This window comes from Symsagittifera roscoffensis, chromosome 9, assembly GCF_963678635.1.
Source record: "Symsagittifera roscoffensis chromosome 9, txSymRosc1.1, whole genome shotgun sequence".
NCBI classification, from domain to species: Eukaryota; Metazoa; Xenacoelomorpha; order Acoela; family Convolutidae; genus Symsagittifera; species Symsagittifera roscoffensis.
In genome coordinates, this window is record NC_087070.1 from 26790214 (window position 1) to 26810402 (window position 20189).

At 48.0% G+C, this 20189-nt stretch overlaps 1 protein-coding gene across 1 annotated transcript in view; it reads left to right on the forward strand.

The window, feature by feature from the left end:
• Positions 1 to 232: 232 nt before the first annotated feature.
• The window catches only part of LOC134854566 (RUS family member 1-like), a 51427-nt gene continuing 31470 nt past the window's right edge, over positions 233 to 20189 (forward strand). The window contains exon 1 of the mRNA XM_063870871.1: positions 233 to 256. The gene's annotated coding sequence lies outside the window, so the exon portion shown is untranslated. The remainder of the gene's footprint in view (positions 257 to 20189) is intronic.

A 20189-nucleotide genomic window follows, 5' to 3' on the forward strand; every position in this document is an offset into this window, starting at 1 on the left:
ACAAAACGTAATTGTAAAAACAAAATAGGTGAAAACTCTCAGAAATTTGTGACAAATGTTCAAAATTGTTACATAATAGTTGTTACATAATTTCAGTAATATTTGGAAAGTTTTGATTGGTTAAATTTTGAAATAATGATGTGTATGACACTTTTTATGATCTTTGATCCTTTTGTACAGATCAAAGATCAAAAGGATCTTGTGATTTTGTACAGATCAAAAAGTTAGCCTAATTGTTGTGATAAACTTATTAAATAGTTTCAGACCCGTTAGACTATGGGAATGAGACGGAGACGGGGCAGCCGTGGTGGCCCCAAACTTAACGAGTGTCTTTTCTCACCATGCATTGCAAAAGACGAGAACATGTTGCAGTGGGTCCAGTGCGAGATATGCGATTGCTGGGCACATGTGATATGCGCTGGTTTGGTCAATCTGGAAGAAGCTTCGCAGTACAACTACAGCTGCCCCCAATGCAGATGCAACACGAAGAAGAGAGGCATCTGTCCTGGCTGTAGTAAGTCTATCGCAACACATCAGAGTGGACGCTTCCGTGTACACGGACCGGTGAACAACAGGTGCATTTTCTCTAATAAACTTCCCGTCCCAGTATCAGACACTGAGCCTAACAATGCCCCAATAGATGCCACCTCATTCACGGCCAATGATTTCATCAACGTCATCAAGGCGTTTAAATGTAAGACACTCAAGTATGTTCCGAAGGCTGCAAGGATACACTTCTCACATGCTGTTAACACTGCTCTGCGGGCTGTCATTAATGACACTGATAGCAAAACAGCATGGCTCAATGTGTTTACCATTGCCCACCGATGTCTGAAAGCCCCTGTTCGTGCCGGATCAGCAAAGAAAACCAGCCTGGCAACCTTTGTAAAGCGACAAATTGACGTGTTTCTCAACGAAGCGGCTGTGCGCCCTGTGGAGTCGAAACCCAGACCACGTAACAATGTCATGCCAGACAATGAAATACTCTCAAAACTTATCTGTGAGAAAATTAATGAAGGCAACATCAAGGCTGCGGTTAGAATTGCGTCTTCTGACAAGGGAGTAGTTCTGCCAAGCGACGAGAACATGAAACTACTGGAACTGAAACATCCTCCCGAACACCCAGGTAGACAAGCCTTCCCGGTCACACAGGAGCAACCGTTGGAAGTCTCCGGTTCTCTCGTGCTCAGTGCCGTGCAGAGCTTCGCCACTGGCTCAGCGGGAGGACCAAGTGGTCTACGACCACAACATCTCAAAGATTCGCTATCCTCCGCTGCCACCGATGCCGGAAACGTTCTTTTGAACACGTTAGGAGACTTTGTCAATCTTATGCTTGCTGGCAAAGCCTCTGAGTTCGTTCGTCCTGTTTTTGCCTCTGCTAACCTTACCACACTGTCGAAGAAAGCAGGTGATCTTACACCCATCGCTGTAGGCGAAACCCTTCGCAGAGTAGTAGGCAAGTGCGCAGGTCAGATTGAAACTAGACGGTTCTTAGACTTCTTCGCACCTTTTCAGATGGGGGCTGGTGCTAAAAACGGTGCTGAAACTGCCGTCCATGCTGCAAGAATCTTCTTTGAAAACGCCAACGACAGTGACGTCTTTCTAAAGTTAGATTTTAGCAATGCGTTCAATACTATACGCCGTGACAAGATGGCACTCGTGTTTCAAGAACACTGCCCTGAGCTACTTCCTTTCTACAACATGTGCTACGAAAGGCCCAGTTTTCTTATTTATGGTCCCCATGTCCTCTTTTCCAGAGAAGGTTTCCAACAAGGCGACCCGATAGCCTCTTTTGGGTTCTGCCTCAGTGTTCACAAATGTCTACGTGCCATCATTTCTCGCTTTAAAGCAGGTTACATGGTTGACATAAGTGCAGGAGACAACTGGAAGATAGTTCTCAAAGACTTCATCGCCTTCAAAGAAGCATCTGAAATCCTCGGACTGAAGCTTAACGACACTAAGTGTGAGCTCACTTTTTTATCGAAGAGTGAAGCACAGAAAATAGAAATCATACAAGCTTTCCAGGCGGTGTGCCCGGGCATTATCATTGTAGGCAGAGATGACGCCGACTTATTAGGCAGCCCATTAGGTCACAAAGCGCTAGAGATAGCCCTGGAGAAGAAAAGAGCCAAAATGAACACCCTCTGTGACAACCTTGATCATCTACCATCACATTATGCCATTTATTTGCTTCGCCATTGTTTCGCTATGCCTAAGTTGATTTTCTTGTTTAGAACTGCTCCAACATTCTCATTCCCCGACATAGTGCAACAAATAACCTCTGACATCAGACAGGCGGTACAGAAAATCAGCAATGTCCTCATTAAGGATCGTGAATGGAATCAAGCATCTTTAACCTGTAAAATGGGTGGCCTAGGCATCCAATCACCGTGTGATTTGTCCAGCTCCGCCTATTTAGCGTCTGTTTTTGCCACGAAAAACGCTGTTGCACGGCTGATTTCAACAGACTCTCCCTCTGTCTTTCTAAACAAAGCTTTAGACCTTTGGAAGGCCAAGACCGGTCTTTCCGACGCGTTTGTTAACACAACACCACACCAGCAAAAGTCGTGGTACAACCCAGTTTTGCAACAGAAGAAAATTATAATATCCGCCAATTACAACTCTGACACGGATGTCGCAAGACTAAAAGGTTGCTCAGCCCCTGGAGCAGGTGACTGGCTTGCAGCCCTTCTGTCAGACAGCCTGGGTCTTCTGCTTACTGATGAGGCTTTCCGCATTGCGGTCGGACTTCGCTTAGGTGCCCCAGTTCTCACAACATGCACTTGTGCATGTGGCACCAGCTGCGATAAATTCGGCAATCACCCTCTGGTTTGCCCTAAAATTAAGAGCAGGTTTGTCAGACATCAACTTAGTAATAACATAATTAGAGATGCCTTCACGTCAGCTGGTGTGCCATCAAAACTGGAACCAGTTGGGATGCTGCGAGACGACGGTAAGAGGCCCGATGGAGCAACGCTAGTACCGTGGATGAACGGAGCTGTTTTGGCCTGGGACTTTACCTGCGTGAGCCGGTTAGCGGCATCTAACGTCGCCACCGGGCTCCAAGACGGTCCATCGGTTGCCAACCAAGCAGAGGTGCGTTAGCGGAACCACTACTCAAACCTGCCGAGATCGTGTTTATTTGAACCAGTTGCAGTAGAGAACCTCGGAGGTATCGGGGAAGACTCGTACAAAACTCTAGCAGCAATCGCTAAGAGAATTGCCCTGGAGACGGGAGAAAAGAGATCGTTCGCCTTCCTAAAACAGCGTATCGGCATCGCCGTCCAACGGGGAAATGCTGTGTAACATTCGTCTACTGCAGTCAAACATGAGGCTTAAGAAAAATAGGCCCTATAACCACTGGCTCAAGGGTCAGGGACACCATCTCTTGTGTTTTTCTACCTCAAGAACGGTCGGAGCCAGTTCGGTTCGCTTGTGACATGAGACTACGACCCGTTACAGCTTAAAGGCTACTACTAAAATATCCCCCCACTCTAGAATTAGAAACGTCCCCATACTTAGGTCTCTAGATACCCAAAATACATGAACGCCGTTAAAAACCGGGTTGGAACAATCCGTTAAGTTGCTTTTTTATTAGACAGTGGAACTTTGATCCATTTCAGATGGATCAACCTAAAACTCGCCTTACCTCAACATAACAATTATAAAACACACTCTAGAAATTTAAATTTGTACTCACATAGTAGCACGCTCAAGAAGTGGGAAATAATCCAGTCGGTAGTTAACTCAAGAATTAAATAACGTAACTAAATGAGTCTAATGTTTTATAGTTTTAACAATGAGAACGAGTTTATACTCTAGACAATAGTTTTCTTGTGAACCATTAGGACACTCAAGTTGTCCACCTTTCCACCGAAGGTTCACTCTAGTCCAGTTCTGAATAACACTCCAGTCGCTATAATCCAATTCGTGGGAATGCTCTCGTCTCTGTCACAGATGGGACAGCTCTACTCTCGATTATGATAGTGATGGAAATTGCGAATAGCAATTTCCTACTGCTTTTTCTTACAACTTTCCCGCGTGTGTGACTCAATCGTTCTGAAATTGTTCTGATTTCTTTTTTCTGATTTTCAGTTATCGCGAGAAAATCGTGCATGACAGGTTCCATTCGAAATTTTGAAAAATTAAATTTCACTCCAAAATCAAGTGTTTCTTTGCTCCTCTCAAGGTCAAACTTCCAAATATGACCGACTGGCACATACTCCCCGGACTCGAGATCGATGTCCTCATCGCGCGCTGTCTTCTGCCAGTGAGTCCCAGAAAAACCGAGTGTTGCTCAAGATACAGTGCCAGTGGTCATTTACAGAAGTTTGCAGCAGATTTAAGCTTATCTACACCCCAAAATTCACAGCCATTTAAAATTTTCACACTATTGCTAAACAGCAACCAAAATCTGCACACACCTGCACCCTTGAATTTTCGCTTTTCAAGCCAATCATTTTAAAATCTCTTTTGTCCTATTCAATCAGGAAATTGTCATGCAGCATTTCGATTTATATAATAAATATAGTATATTAGTAACAATATTTGCTTTGTTAAAATTTCTTTTTCGTGAATCCAAGTTTCACTCGGATCCACGCTCAAGCCCCCCTTCCCTCTCAAGACTCAAGATCCATCCGATTTGCCCATTCATCTCGTACTCTTCGCCTTGGAGGTACTGCATCCTGAAGTGCTAGATGCGGCAAACTGTCTCAACAGTTCCTCTTCATCATCGGAACTAATCACAATCTCCTCCCAAGCCTTCAGCTGTTCATAGGATCGCATCCATTCTCTCTGCTCCTGCAACCTCTTTGCTTGGTTGGGTAGTGCCTTCACCCTAGCTTCTCGGTTCAAGCAAAAGGAGTTGTGCAGGCTCAAGCTCACGTTCTTCGCCAGGTCTTCCTCTAGTATCGACTCCCTCGCTTTGGTATTGTCTCTAGACATCTTACCCACTCTTTTCCATCCTGTCGTGATCGCATTACGATGGGTTAGCAGGGGTCTCTTGAAAGCTTCCGGCCCAATCTCGGCCTGGAACTGTCGATATTCTTTTTGATGTTTTCTCATGTGATCTTTCGTTGTCATGTACAACCAAGACGTCAGTGTCGCCCGAAACCATGGAAAGTACCTCAAGCGACTCCATACGTGCCTGACTTCCGTCGGTATGGCGAATACTTTGCACGCAGTCTCAAACAACTCGAGTCTCCTGCTGTAGTCTATCGCGTATATTGACTCAGCCGTTGGCGTCGTCGCCTCCCGATACTTCGTTATATTCTCTTCTATCCATCTCAGAGCTAACATCGTACTCACTACTAAGAGCGTCACCTTCTGCCGGTGATCCGGTAGTCCGATCGACCGAATCTCTTCCACATCCCACACCAGGCAAAGGTTCTTGTGATCTGGATACCACACCGTTTGTGCCAAACAGTGGCATGGGCATTCCCCATGAGAGATCTCAATGCTCCTGAGATTACGCTCCCCTGAGGCTTCCAAGAGAGGCTCAAGCTCCATCATTTTCTCGTGCATCGTGTCGTTGTCTTCCAGGTTCGGAGTACTTCCCACAGGTTTTCCGATCACGTTTTGTCTCTCGTGATCGCTTGTGTTTTCTCTTTCCAACTTCAGAAGATCTTCTCCCCAGATTTCGCTTAAGTCATCTCTCAATTCTTTTGGTACTGTCCCTTTGATTTTTCTCAACAACTTGTGCGAGTGATGCGACATCCGAGCGAACCTCACGCACTTGGGCACTGAGAAGGCCTTGTCCACCAGTATTCTCTGGCTGGACACTTCCACCATCGCCATGTGTAGCGGGTAGTGACTTCCGCACAAGTTGGCCATCATTGACCCTATCAGCGATTTCGCGTTCAATGGCAAGCCATAAGCTTCGCTCATGGGAAATCCCATTTCCGCCTCAAGACCAACCTTCCAGCTCCGGATGTGTTTTTGAGTCACCTGCAACACCCCGGGCCATGATTCTACGCTCAACGCCGTCACTAAATGATGTTCAGATTCCAGTCTCTCCAGTGCCTGCAGACCACACATTCTCGAGAAGAATCCGAGAGCTGTCGCTATATTCACCGTGGTTCTCGCGTAACATTCCGCTATTATTTGCACTTCACTTTTCTCCCTTTCTGTGATGTCTTCGAACCAAGTGACCAGGTCTTCTTTTTGAAACGACAGTATTCTGACGCATGACCGTCCATCGCAGATGTGCTCTCCGTTCCCACACGTCGAATCCAGACAGCTACCCGGCTCCAATTTCTTTGCTGACCCGGGGTCGCTCGTCCTTTCGCTTGGCTCTTGCATCTGGGGCGTGATTAGCTTATGTAGCACACTCAACTTCGCCAGATCTTCATCTTCCGTTGGTGCTAACCTCACTCGCTCGGTGGTTTCCTCGATTAGACTCGCATGGGGATGTGGACACCAGGAGGGTCTTAGTAGCTTCCATATCACTCCCAAGTTCGTGGTTAACAAGCCATTTCCACCGCCCATGTTCACTTCAACTCTCTTGTTTGAGCGCGGTATGCTTATCACCTCTGGTGTTTTCTCAAGAATCAGGCCCAGGCTCGGCCCCTCTTTTTCCACCGCGTCTATTTCCATTATTCTTTCTGTCCAAAACTTCAGTAGCTCCGCTACCTCATGGTTTCTGTGGGCTCCTCCAGCTTCCGAGTCTAAGAAGGGATTGTAGGCTATTCCCATCACTCCAGACACATATTAGTATTCCCCCTTCTCACTGAGTCTCGAGTACTGTTCTGACGAGGCCAGGTTACGGTGAACATCATGTTCTTCCTCGAACTTCTTATTAGAGAACCTCCGTACCTCGTCCAGCTTTCGATGGTTCTCTAAGGATAGTCTGGAACCATCTTCTTTCTCTATTCCTGTACTCTGATATACGTTCAAGATGATCGTTGAGACTCTTTTCTCCATGGTTTTACTTCCACTTGCTCTCTGGTGGCATGCCAGGATGGTGCTATCAGACATCATTGACATTATCCATCTCAAGAAACATGTGGCATCTTTTCTTCTAGCCAGGCTCAAGCCTGAATTGTCCCTGGCCACGTGTTGCATCAGTGCCTGATACACCTCTAGCTTCTTGCTTCCCAACTTCAGCCTGTCATACGAGGTCAATTTCTCCAACTCTATTCCCACCAGACTCCAGGTGAACATTAATTGTCCCGCAGTTCTAACGAAGGGATTCGCCATTAGTGGCGGTGCTGATGAGGATGTCCTCATCGCCTCTTCAAAATGATCCTTCAACAAACTCTGCCAGGACCTCTTCAGATGACTTGCCATCTCTATCTTATTAACCTCGGCTTTTTGCTGGGTGGCCCAATTGCGTCGCTTGCGAGCTATTCCACTGTCCAACTTCTTCAAGCAGTCCTCCATTTCCTTCAATGTTTCGAGGGCCACCCACCACGTCAGGGAAGTGTTCCTCGTCTTGTTCCTCTCCAATGGATCACTCGTCACTTGTTTGCCCATGTCCTGATGTGCCTTCGAGATCCATTCTTTGCCGATCTCCACTTCCCCTACCTGTCCGTTCGTTGAACCTCTCTTCACGTTTATCTTCTGAGGCTTGAAGTCTTCTTCTGACGTCGAACTGGCGGAAACCTCTATTTCCTTCTCTACTTCAAGTGGTTTCCTGAGCTCCGAGCTGTTCTTGTATGCCGCCGTCTTGCATCGAGCCAAAACGATGGGCGCCGTCTCTCTCAAGTTTCCTTCCGAAACAGCATCCACTGAAGGACTACCCCATCCTTCCACTTCTCTCTTCCTCTTGCGAGTCTTCACATCTCTGCTCGAGGGTGTTGTGGCTATCATCATTGATTCGACCTCTCCATCCACTCCTTCCAACTCTTGCCTCCCCCCTGCTCGAGCCTTAAGGATATTAGTACTTTTAATCATATTACTAGTCCCAACCTTATCCCTTTTTATATCATCAACCATTTTATCCACAGTTTTTTGTTTCAGAGTAGAGCTGTCCTCACATTTCTCTTTTCTAGTCTTCGATCGTGCGTTCCTCAGCTCCACTAGCTTGTTCAGCAGCTCTTTTCTAGCTTTCTCATCCAGGCCCGTTCCTATCAGGAGCGGTTCCCCGAATCTCACTACTGCGTCCCACAGTTCCTTCTTGAACTTGTCCAGCGTCGTCTCGCTGCCCACTTCTCGATTGAATTCCTCCAGGAATTCCTGCCAAGCGTCATCCTCGAGAGATCCCAAGAATATGTCCCTGTTCCCTTCGAACGTGTTCTTCTCCCTTTCCTCCGAGCTCAAGAGTAACATCCCCATATTGAAGGTCTCACCTGCCAATGGCAATTCCAGATCCTTCCGGGGAGACGGAATCAGGGGTGGTGTGGCAGTATCTGCCCAATTCTCCTCGCTCAAATCTTTCAACAGCTCTTGAGTGGTGAGCTCCTCCCCTGATGGCCCTGGTTCAGGCGTATTCCCCACTTCCATGTCTTCACCGGCTTCACTGAGAGTTTCATCCATACTCTCTTCTTCTGACTCATGTCTCCTTCTCTCGAGAATTTTCTTAAATCGGTCCTCGACGGGTCCGCTCCTCTTGTCTCCAGGTGTGTCCACGGACAGTGGTGATGGTGTCGTAGGATCCAGCTTTTTGTATTCCGTCAGTGCTACATGCAGTTGACCTGCTGCATCTAGTTCTGTTCCTTCCTGTCTTATTTCCACCTGTTCCAAGCCATAGGGCGCCTTATATTTTCTCGTGGCAAATTTCATGTCGTCCACCAGTGCGACGTGCCCCTCCATCACGATCATCCTGCCATCATTCCATATGGGTAACATGTTCTCAAGTCCCTCCTTCTCAAGAGTTCTCAAGACCTTCCGCACCTCATACCCTGGGGGCTGCGAACCTCTACTCTTTTTCGCTTGCGTCGTCCACGAATTTACCTTCATCTCGCTGGTATGGAAGTAGACCGCCGCCGTGTAGCCAATGAACAGGGGGTCCCAGCCATCAGTGAAATCCTTCTGCATTTCCTCCGTCGTCAGCCTCGCCATTATGGAGGGAACTACCAAGGGACTATTCATTCCTAAGGTCATCCTCCTGACTATTGGGAACTCAGGCATGGTGGCCGGGAGGATTTCTTTCTCCATTATGGTCTCCAGCTCCCTCTTCACCAGTGCGAAGCACTCCTTCCAGGCAGGAATTCTCAAGATTTCTCGTCCGTCCGCCGTCAATGGGTTCAAGTTCCAGAATTTGGGATACATTTCAATGGGACCCTCTCGCTTGCCTCCCATTCTACATTGCATTTGCCCCCTGAAGTTGTACACTATCAGCTCGGCATCTTTCACCTTTCCAAAGAGTACCGTGTTGCTCATTCGCCCTCTGAGCACCTCCTGCTGACACCAATTTAACGCCGTCCCATCCAGTATACTGATAAGGCTCAAGTGCGTTACAGAGTGACGATACGTTGTCACCAGGGGGTCTGGGAACGCGTACGTCACTGCTGGGCCATAAATGCAGGTCACGACCTCCTCTAGGCCCCGGATTATCCCCATTGGGTCCGACCTCATTGCCAGACATCATTGCCAGGTCCGTCAGCAGAGGCATCCCTCTGTTCGTCTTCTTCCATTCTTTTCTCGAAGTTGGATTCTCATCTTCACCCGTCATGTGCCGATTTTGCATCATGAGGTATTGCACTAGCAACGTCTTCAATCCTGCGGCACACTTGTAGGAGCTGGTTTCAATGCTCGTGTGGACTCTCCCCATAGACAGAGGCTCTCCATATTCCATTAATCGATGAAACGACACCAATTCCCCATGGGTCAAGAGCACTAGTGCCAGGTACCCATCAACTCGAAGTGTCTCCACTCCCCGACTAAACATGTATGCTGGACCCATGTTGAACAAGTATCTGGGGTAGACCAAATACAGGGCCAAGAGCAGGCTGATGGGCATGCCCAGTATCTCCTGCACGAAGGCTCCAAAGATAGTCGCCGTGGTACCGAATATTCCTGCCAAGAATTCCTTCTCCCAGCAAGGACTCAAGAACTTGAGAATCTCGTAATCCCTCCGAGTCTTCAATTCGCCTTTGGCGTGCTCTCTCCAGAACCCTGCGATCGTCACTTCATTGGCGGCCGAGACAAATCTAGCCACCGTCATGTCTCTTACTTCGGCCAGCTCCAGTTGCTTCTCTAGGAAACTCCAGACTTGCTTCACGAGGAGTGGTGCTTCCTCCCTTGTCTTATTCGTGGCGTTCTCCAGCCTTGGTGTCAAAAATGGTCACCAGCCATTCTCTTGAGTCAAACGATATTTAAACGATCCTAATTGCTTTTCCGTCTCGGCCACATTTCTTCTCTCGTTACTGGGACCTCTAGACTTGCTGGTGGAGTTCGTGATCTTCACATCCATACTCCGAAACCACAGGCTGGCCGTTAATTTGCTTATCGCCGGGTGATCGTCCCCGATGACTGGGCTGAACTTGAGCTGCCTGGCAAAGTTCGATATCTCTAGCAAGAGCACCTCGTCTAATACGATCAGGATGTCGGCTAGTCCATAAAAGCCCCTCAGTGCATGAGATATGTCCGCCCATGCCGCCGCCAATTCTGACTTGCGAAGCCTCAGGTTCGATGGCTCCAACTCCCGATTGGGGGCTGCCATTAGAATCCGCCATTCACTCCCTTCTGCTATCAGGATCAAGACCGCGTACACGAACTGTAGGGCGGGTGGCATATTCGCGTATCCAGGGGATGTGGTAAACACCACCTTCGTCTTGGACCCGAATCTCGAGACAACATTCTCTTGCACTTCATTCATCGCCGCAAACAACGCTTGAATGGCTTCCCATATCTTCCTCGATGTCGGAATTTCATCGCCCTTTAGTTGCTCAAGAAGTCCCATCGCGTGCAGGTGATCATTCATCCCTGCAAACAACAGCAGCTCAGGTTCACAGGGCATCTCCGACTTTATTGCCACTACCAGAGTTAACATCTGATTCAATTCAGCTCCTGGCAAAGAGTATATCAAAGTCTCCGGCCAGAACAACTTGGGAGACGTTCCCGCCACAATGACTACTCTCGCAGCAGCTGGGTCTGCTCTATCATACACTGCCAGGGTTTTGGCCAGCTGGGTACTCCCACAGGGCTTCCCGTACCTGGGATCTTCCGCCAATTTCGAGCCTTCGTAAGCGGCATCTGGCAATCCCGTTCCTCCCGGATTGAGTAGCTTGTCTACCACCTTCAACTGTGCCGGGGTTGCCAACCTGATCCTGGCGATGCTAGTTCGGTGCTTGGGAGGTTCTGCTATAAGTCCCGGACTCCCCAGCAGCTTGAGAGGTCTGTAGTTAATGGGTCCCATGATCGTTTTTGTGGGAATTCCCGTCAGGTCTGTGGTCTCCATCAACTTCGCTCTCGAGAAGTGCGCCTCATGAGCTTTCAACCAGTCCACGCAATGATGCCTATTCAAATCCTCGTGTGATACTCGTTCGATCCCCAGGGTTTCCGCCAATTCTTGCCTGCATTCCAAACTCTCTAGATCCAGTTCTTTCACCTTCTCAGGATATCTCAAGCGAGCGGTCTCCATAGACTTATTTTCCCGTTTGCTCTCTGCCACTACCACTGAGGATATCGCCGAGCTTGGAGGTGTTGATGACGTCACCTCCTCAGACTCCATTGGCGTGGCACTCTGCAATCTGGTCTGGCTGCTCCTTGAACTGTCTCTAGTGTCAACTCTCGGTCCCAAGCGACCAGACAAGGCCCTTGAGGCCAGGAATGGTGGGTTCGGAGGTGGTCCTAAAGTGAATTGGGCTGTCTCTAGCAGATCCGCCTCCAGCGCATTCATGTGTTCTTGGAAGACGTCGTTTAGCCACTCTGCTCCCCTCGGTCTATCAAAATGGATTCCATCACTGGAGGTGTCTTCAGGGAATCCCTCTTTCTCCATGCGCTCTGCCACGTCCAACAGTCTGACAGGGAGCACACTCTTCCGGTGGATGTCTCTTATCCCCTTGTTTAGGTTCCGCACCTTCTCGTTCATCTCCAAGGCGTGCTGATCAAACATCATATTGTAGGGGACAGTACATATCGTCAACAGGATGGGGTCCATCTGAATCCTCAGTTCCTCAAGAAGGCAGCTCACCTTATCGTGCAGCCTTGTTATTTTCCTCGCTTCACCCCTTGATACATCGTTGGTCCCGATCATCAGGGTCACCGTGTATACTTTGGTCATCCCCAGCATATCAAGCGTTGCTAACATCTGTGGCGTGGCAGCTCCAGCGAAACTCAAGATTCCCGTCTGCCAGTGCGATCGGATCCGGGTCAACACCCGCACCAGGCTGTCCCCTACGATTAGATGAACCGCACCTTCTGGTACCCGGGGTGGCGCCATGTATTGCACCCAGGCCGCATCATGAAAGCAGTCTCTCCTAGTTTTCTGCTCCGTACTCCAGTCCAGCCGATTGTGCCTGTGGTACCTCCCCTCTGTATTCTTCTTATAACTCAAGATCACGACACTCCTAACCGGCTGCTCCCTCCACGTCGGGGGAAGCTCCGGTCTTGCCGAACTCTCACGACTCTTTTGTCGCAATCTCTCGCCCAGTTCTCTCAGACGCGATGAGCCGCCGCTCACCTGACCGTCACTCGAGGTCGAGGTTGGGGTATATCCCGGCAGCTCCACATCCATCAGTGGGCGTATGGGTTGCGTCTCTAGGCTACGCAAGGAAGACGTTGCGTCATTCGGTATCCAAACTTCCAACCCTTCACTCATGTGTTCACGGGCCTCGCGGTCAAGGTTGAACCGTGCTCTTGCTCTGGGGGCCTCATCCACCTCCATACGTGACTCTGGCCTCGAGCTGGTGACCACTCGCTCCTTCGGCCTGGCTCCCTTCTGTGCATCAAGCTCGCGTTGTCGTTGTTCTATTCTGTCTAATTCCGACCTCAGTTGATCACGATTTGCGGCGTTCTCCCGCACCCTTAACTCCTGTTGATGCTCAGCTTTTTGTATCTCAAGCAACCTCAGAGCCTGGTCTCGCTCATTGACCGCCTGGTCCCTTTCCAGCTGAACCTTCTCCCGATCCAGATTTGCCTGATCCCGATCGAGGTTCGCCTTATTCCTTTCCTTCTGCGTCTTCTCGAGCTCTTTCTTTAGAACACCTAGATCCGGATATGCCTCGGTCGTCTGTTGCATTCGTGACATCGATGGCACCCTACTCGAGCTCTGGCTGGTGGACCTTACTGTTGGCCTAGTCGGTAGTGGGAATTCCCCTGCGCCATATTCGGTATTGTTATTCAGGCCAGGATTCCTTGCCAATTCAAAACCCCTTACTCCTCCATCCACATTCCAAGACAACCATCTGGTCTGTTCTTGGTTCGATATTCCCTCGGTGGTGTAGCCGATCATCAAGACAGCCTCCGTTGCAGACTCCCTGCACTCACCCTGGTCCTCCAACTGGAGGATGGCATTCAGCATCACCGCCATTCTCTCGTCTATTTGGGTATAGTCCAAGTCCCTCAGGCGCCTGTACAGCTCATCAAGAGTGGGCTTCCTCAGGGCCGCGGGCACGGAGTTCCAGAATCGGTCTGCCATTCTTTGTAACTTCGGGATGTATGTAGGTAGATGTTAACCAGCTCAAGAATTACCTTACCAACTCAAGAATTACCTTACCAACTCAAGTATTACCCAATTCAAGAATTCTCTAGAAATGTTCTCTTGCAAGTACTTGCTGTAGATTCGGATTATCGCGTGTTCAATCAAGATTCTCTCTTTCTGTTTCTCGCTTAAGTGTAGTTGGATTTTCAACTTTGTTTTTCAAACTTGATCTGAAAACAGAAAGCTCATTAAAACTTAGCATGTCACGTTCCTAACCTAGAGACCCCCCTTCTACCCATATGGTTAAAATCTTATCATTCTCATATCACTTAAAGCAATTCGATTGGATTTCCCTTAAGAACATGCAGATTCATTTTATGTTTTAGCACCATCAATTCTTTCTTTTAAAATTCAATTGTCATGCCAATCACATCTTAAGATCCCTTTACCTGCGCCGCACCCCAGTACCTAACTCAAGACTCCTCCCTCACACCCGACCTGATACCTCCATGTACCCGACTCAGGCGATGCTCAAGTAGTACTTCTTGTGAAGATGCACCATTATCTCTGTTTCTGCAAAGACCACATGTAGGATAGCATACAATTCCCTCGAGCTCAGTTTGCCCCTGTTTGGGTCGTACACCGGCATCGAGACCTCCACTATTCCTCTTTCAATCATGAAGTCACGTAGTCTTGTCAGTGCCAATATCACGTGTTCGGGATCAATTGTGTTTCTGTCGTTGACTCTCGTTACTAGGAAGCAGAGGTATTTGCCCGGGACTTGTGCCACTGACGGTGGAAGCGCTGCCATGCCTCCCAGTCCTGGCCTCTGTCTGAACAGAAACTCTACGTTCTGGTACTCTCTTTTGAAGTCAGCCTCCAATCTTGATTTGAAACTCATGTCCGCCGTGATGCAGATCGCGCTGGTCCTGTTTGACAGGATGAAGTCGCTATCCGTTATCATGATGTTCTCTGAGTATTCATTGGGTATTTCGAATTTCGTTTTGAAATTCTTTCCTATGGTAGGCTCTGGTTCTTCTTCCTCCAGTTCCAATCCGCTTGTTTCCCTCACTTCCTTGAGCTTCTTTATCATCAAATTTTCGGTGTGGGTAAGTCCTACCCCCACTCCCCGGACAAAAATATTTATCGACGTCCCCGTCGATGTAGTCGGGTCTGAATTGTCCTTAGGGATGTCCAGTGGCCTGTCTGTTGCTGTCCATCCGAAAAGAGGGTCCTCTGTCTTCATGTAATTTGCTGCTGATACATCGATTTGCTGAATGCTTTGTCCTTCGCGGCTCTCGTCTTTGACATCACGCATCCACTCTAGAATCCTCAAGTTCGTGTTCTCCCTCCTTTCTATTTCACTCTGCTCGAGATCCGTCTCCAATTCTGGCGTCGAGTAATCATCCTGCGGATAATGTCCACCATCGTCAATGAACTGCCATTCCTCTTCGGCTTCCAGTTCGCCTGCGCTTAGTAGTTCATCGCCCAACTTGTCTGGCTGTATCTTATCGATCAAGAAGTCATCCCCGTACCTATTGTACCTCATACCTGTTCGTTTACGATTGCCAGTCCTGGTTTCCGGTGGTGTTGGTCGATCCGGCTCCATCCACTTCGGTACCTCGTTTTGCTCTGGGTCGTTCCAGTCTTCTTCTACAAATGAACCTGCATCCGACTCCACTTCTATCTTTTCGTTGTCGTCCAAACTCAAGATCTCATTACCATCATTTTTCTCTCTAGTGCCTTTCTCATTCACTTCGCACGCTGGTTCCACCACCAGGTACTCAAGACCTTCCATGTCTTTTGGTAGGCACCAGTCCTCCGGGGACGGGACGTGAGGCTTCAGATTTTCGTAATGTGCTGCTCGCCCTGTACTCAAGCGATAGAACCGTCCTTGTTGATGTACTTCCGTAATCATGAACGGTCCTCTCCATTTCTTGAGTAGTTTCTTTGTTCCCTTGGGCGGTATGACATTTTGGAAGACCCACACGTATTGGCCCACTTCGTATGGCTTTGCTCTTAGTATCTTTTCGTCATATTTCTTGCGTTGCCTCATTTGCGCTTGCGCCGTGTTTCTCCGACATAGCTCGTTTAGCTCTTGTTGTCTTTTGATCGCTTCCTTCACGTATGCTTGAGGTGACGTCCTCTTCCCCTCGTACTCCGGGTAGAAGAATGTTATAGGCATTGCCCTTTCCCTGCCTGTCAACATCATGAAAGGACTGATACCCGTCGTTGAGTGCTGAGTACTATTATAGGCTCCTACTACCTGTGGCAGGTATTTGTCCCAGTCCGTCATGTATCTCGAGCAGTACACCCTGAGCATGTTGACCAGTGTCCTGTTCTGTCTCTCTACCAACCCATTGGTCTGTGGATGATAGGTCGTCGAGTGTGCTTGAGCAATGTGTGATCTCTTCATCAATTCTTTTGTCAAGTCCCCCACAAAAGCCTTGCCGTTGTCCGACTGGAAAGTCATTGGACAACCATACCGCGATATCCAATGCGTTATCAGGTGATCACATGTCTCCTCTGCTGAGGCTGTCTGGCACGGAACCGCTTCCGCCAACTTGGTGAAGTGATCTATTATAACTAGTGATTGGTTATAACCCGACTCCGTCATGCAGATTTTCTGATGGTCTATCTGCACCACCTCATTGAATTCCGAACTCTCGACAGACTTGAGGGGAAACTTCATCTTCCTTGGGTCTTTTACTTGAAGGCATGCTAGGCAGGCATTCACCCATCTCTCGCAAGCTTTTCTCATTCCCGGCCAGTCAAACCTGTGAAGTATCCTTTGTTGTACTTTATCTATCCCCTGGTGGCCCATCTGGTCGTGTGATCTGAAAAGCACCTCCGTTTGGTACAATTGTGGTAGTATGATGAGGTTGTGTTTGTGTAATATTTTTTCCTCATCTCTTCTCTTGCACGCTACCACCCCTTCAGCTGTGTGATAAAGTAAGTCTCTCTTTTCTTTGTAGAACTGGCTCAAGATCTTGTAGCTGTCTTCCTCAAGTTCCCCCTTCTCCTTGACTCCCGAATGGATCCATTTGGAGAGGTTACTTGTCATTTTGTCATTCTTCTGGGCCCTTATTAGGTCAGACAGCCTGTATCTCGCCTTAACGTGCTCCTTTAGCGCCATGATCTGTCCATTCATCTCACCAGGGTTGTGGATGTCATCGCTCAGTTTCACACATATCATCCTTTTCACGATTTTCATGTCGTCTTCTGGTACCAGATTCGTTCTGACGTTTGAGTTGCACGATAGTTCCCTTAGTGATTTTCTTGAAACTGCTATTTTCTCGAGCTCTTCACCACCTCGTACCTCTTGTATTTCCAGATTGTACGTCCCTGAAGATGGATCCGTCTGTAATTCCCTGTCGTGCTGTCTTATCTTCTCTTCCGCCAGTATCATGCATAGACTGTCTTGGTCTTCGCTGCTCTCATCCGAGTCTTCATCCCATTCTTCACGCTCCCCGGACAATTTCCCTTCTCCGGTTTCGTCTTCTTCCATGAATCTGGACCACTCCCCGGACTCTTGATCTAGTCCCAGGTGTTCAACTTCTTCTCTGAATGTTACTTTCTTATCCCTGACTTTTGTCTGCTCCAGAATTTTTTCGGGGATTTTTTCAACTAGTGATCGCACAACTTCCTTGCTATCAGTGATGCTTCCTTTTGAGACGTCAGTACTGTTCACTGTTTCTTCTCTCCGAAGTATGGTTAGTTCCGGTGCCTCCTGACCTTTCCCTTGGATCACGGGCTTGTCATCTGATAGTTTCTCAAGCAACCTCATTAAGTCTTCATCTATTCGGACCGTTCCCTCCTCTACCTGGATGAGATCATAACCTTTTGCCTTGAGTGTTTCCCTCACGATCTTGGACTTGAGCATTATTCCTATCGGAATCCCTCTGCTTTTCTTCAAGATGGTCTTTTCAAGAGGCTCTTTCGGCAATTCGGGATGATCTTCAATCGGTTTGCCTGATTTGTCCAGCCATCTCGTGAGTGAAAGACTGTCGTACGTTTCTTTGTCCATAAAGGAGAAGCCGTCTTTGATCTCAGGTCTGTCCGCCTCTCTTTGTTCTTGCCTCTCGTAGAACTCCGTCTTCTTACTCAAGCTGTCAGCATTTTGATGTTTATCTCGTGTTCTGTGCTCAATTATCATGTTGTATCCATCCAAGCGAACTATCCACCTCCCAATATAGCTCTGGTCCATTGAGTACGTTTTCAGCCAGCTTAGTGCTCGGTTGTCGACTCGCAGCTTGAAGGGCTCACTGCCTAAGTATGCTCTGTATTTTTCGACAAAGGTGACCACCGCGAACATCTCTGCTTTCGGTGCTCCGTACTTCATTTCTGTGTCACTTATGACCTTGCTACCGTATGCTATTGGTCTCAAGACTGTCTTCCCATTCCATTCTTGTTCTTGATGGAGAATCCCAGAAATAGCGACTACTGACGCATCCGTGTCTAGCACGTACATCCCCTTCTCAGTCGGCATACCCAGTACTGGTGCCTCACACAGCTCTTTCTTTATTCTCTGGAATGACTCTTCTGCCGCGTTGTTCCACGTGAACTTCTTGCCCTTATGTCTCATTAATTGTTGCATCGGGTATACCTTGTCCGCATAGCCCTTGATGAATTCTCTATAATAGTTGGCGAAACCCAGGAAGCTCATCAGCTGGTGCTCCGTCTTCGGTGATTTCCAGGTTAGGACTGCTTCCACGGCGTCTGGATCAGGTCTGATACCGTGTTTATCTACCATCCTGCCCAAGTATTTAATCGAGTCCTTGAGTATCTCGCACTTTGATGGTTTACACTTCAGCCCCGATCTTTTCATGCACGCGAACACCTCGTCAAGCCTCTCGATGTGGTCTTCTAGTGTTGGCGTTGCTATTACCATGTCGTCCACGTAGCACATTACCAGGTTGCCGTACTTCTTCGTCACGCCTATCAACGCGTGTGCCATCAGCCGCTGAAACGTGGCTGTTGCATTGCAGAGTCCAAACGGCATCCGTTTCCATTGAAACAGACCCAACTCGCAGGCGAACCCTGTCTTGTCCCTGTCTTGCTTCCTTAATGGTACCTGCCAAAAGGCCGAGCCTAAATCAAGAGTCGTAAAAAAATTTCGCATCACCTAACTTCGAGAGGCTCTCATCAATTCTAGGTATGGGATAGGCATCCTTCACCGTGACGGAGTTCAGGTATCGAAAGTCACAACAAAACCTTAACTGGTCGCCTTTCTTTTTGGCCATCACTACTCCACACGCCCACGGTGACTTGGATGGTTCTATCATGTCATACTCTAGTAACGTTTCGATTTCTTTTCTACACGCGTCCGATTTGTGTGGGGTCATGCGCCTCGCCCCCTCCCTGTGTGGTACCGCGTTTTCCTCAAGTTCTATTTCATGTTCAACAAAATTACAACACCCGATATCCGCCTTATGCCTTGAAAAAACCTCCTCGTTCCGCTCTAGTACGTCCTTGATAGCTTCGAGCTGTTCATCTTTCAGTTTGCCCCTTAAATGTTCAATCTCCGGCAGAACCGGTTTATCAGTTTGCATTTCATCTGGTGTGGGTCACTCTGGAAAGTTCGAACAGCTCGAGAGCCCATCGTCCGTTTCTGACTTAAGTGATTTGATAAGACCTGAAGAATCTTTTATTCTCTGCAATCGTCTCAAGATACAAATTTTGTCCCTGTGGTTGGGACAATCAACAACTTCATTTTGTTTTGAGTTTTCAATTGTTTCATATCGAGTTTTAACCGGTAAAGCATATCCCAGCTTCCTCCCTCTCTGTATCGTGATCGGTATATCAAGGGTATTCAACAAGACACTGACGCAGAGGCCGCTCTTCGTTATCGAAAATGATCTTCCTAAAACAGCAGCGCTTTGACTATTAGGATTTGGAACTATACACACTTGCTTGTTGTCACTTAGTTCATTATAATTTTTCATCCTCAAGCTTACGATTGCCGCTTCATTAGCTTTTAACCTCACTCTCCTACTCAAGAATACCGGTGCTTTGTTCTCATTTGCCATTATTAAATTTACCGGTTTGATTGCGTACCTCCTATCCGGGTTCCGTATCCTGAACATTGCATTATTTAGATCTATCGTTACGTCGAAATTCCTGATGAAGTCTCTGCCCAAAATGAATTGGTCAGATTCATCTAGGTTTTCTACCACGATGAAGCTCATCCACAGGTTACGTTCCCCCAAATTGAGGGCTATTATCGGCGTCCTGCCCAGCACCCGTAGGGCCCCTTTGTTTGCAGCTGACAGCCGTATTCTCGAGTCTATCAAGTCACCTTTGTCAAAGCCCATCTTTTCCCATGTTTCGATTGGTATGACGCTCAAGACTGCTCCCGTGTCAAGTAATCCACGCAACTGAGTCTTTTTGCCATTTATGTCTAGCACGTGCCCTGTCACGTCTGCTTCCGTCCCGATGTGCATTGCATCTTCTTCAAGCATGGCACAGTGTCCGATCGATCTTACTTTCAACTCTTCTTTCCCTACATAGATTTGTCCAATTAGGTCTTCGTCGCATGTTATCATCGTCTTGGTATAGATGTTGATTCCATCTATATTTAGCATCACCTCGTGTGGACCATAAGCTTCAGTGTACCTATTATCAACACGTACCGACTTGCTGCCCCCTCTCGTGAGTAGTGCTC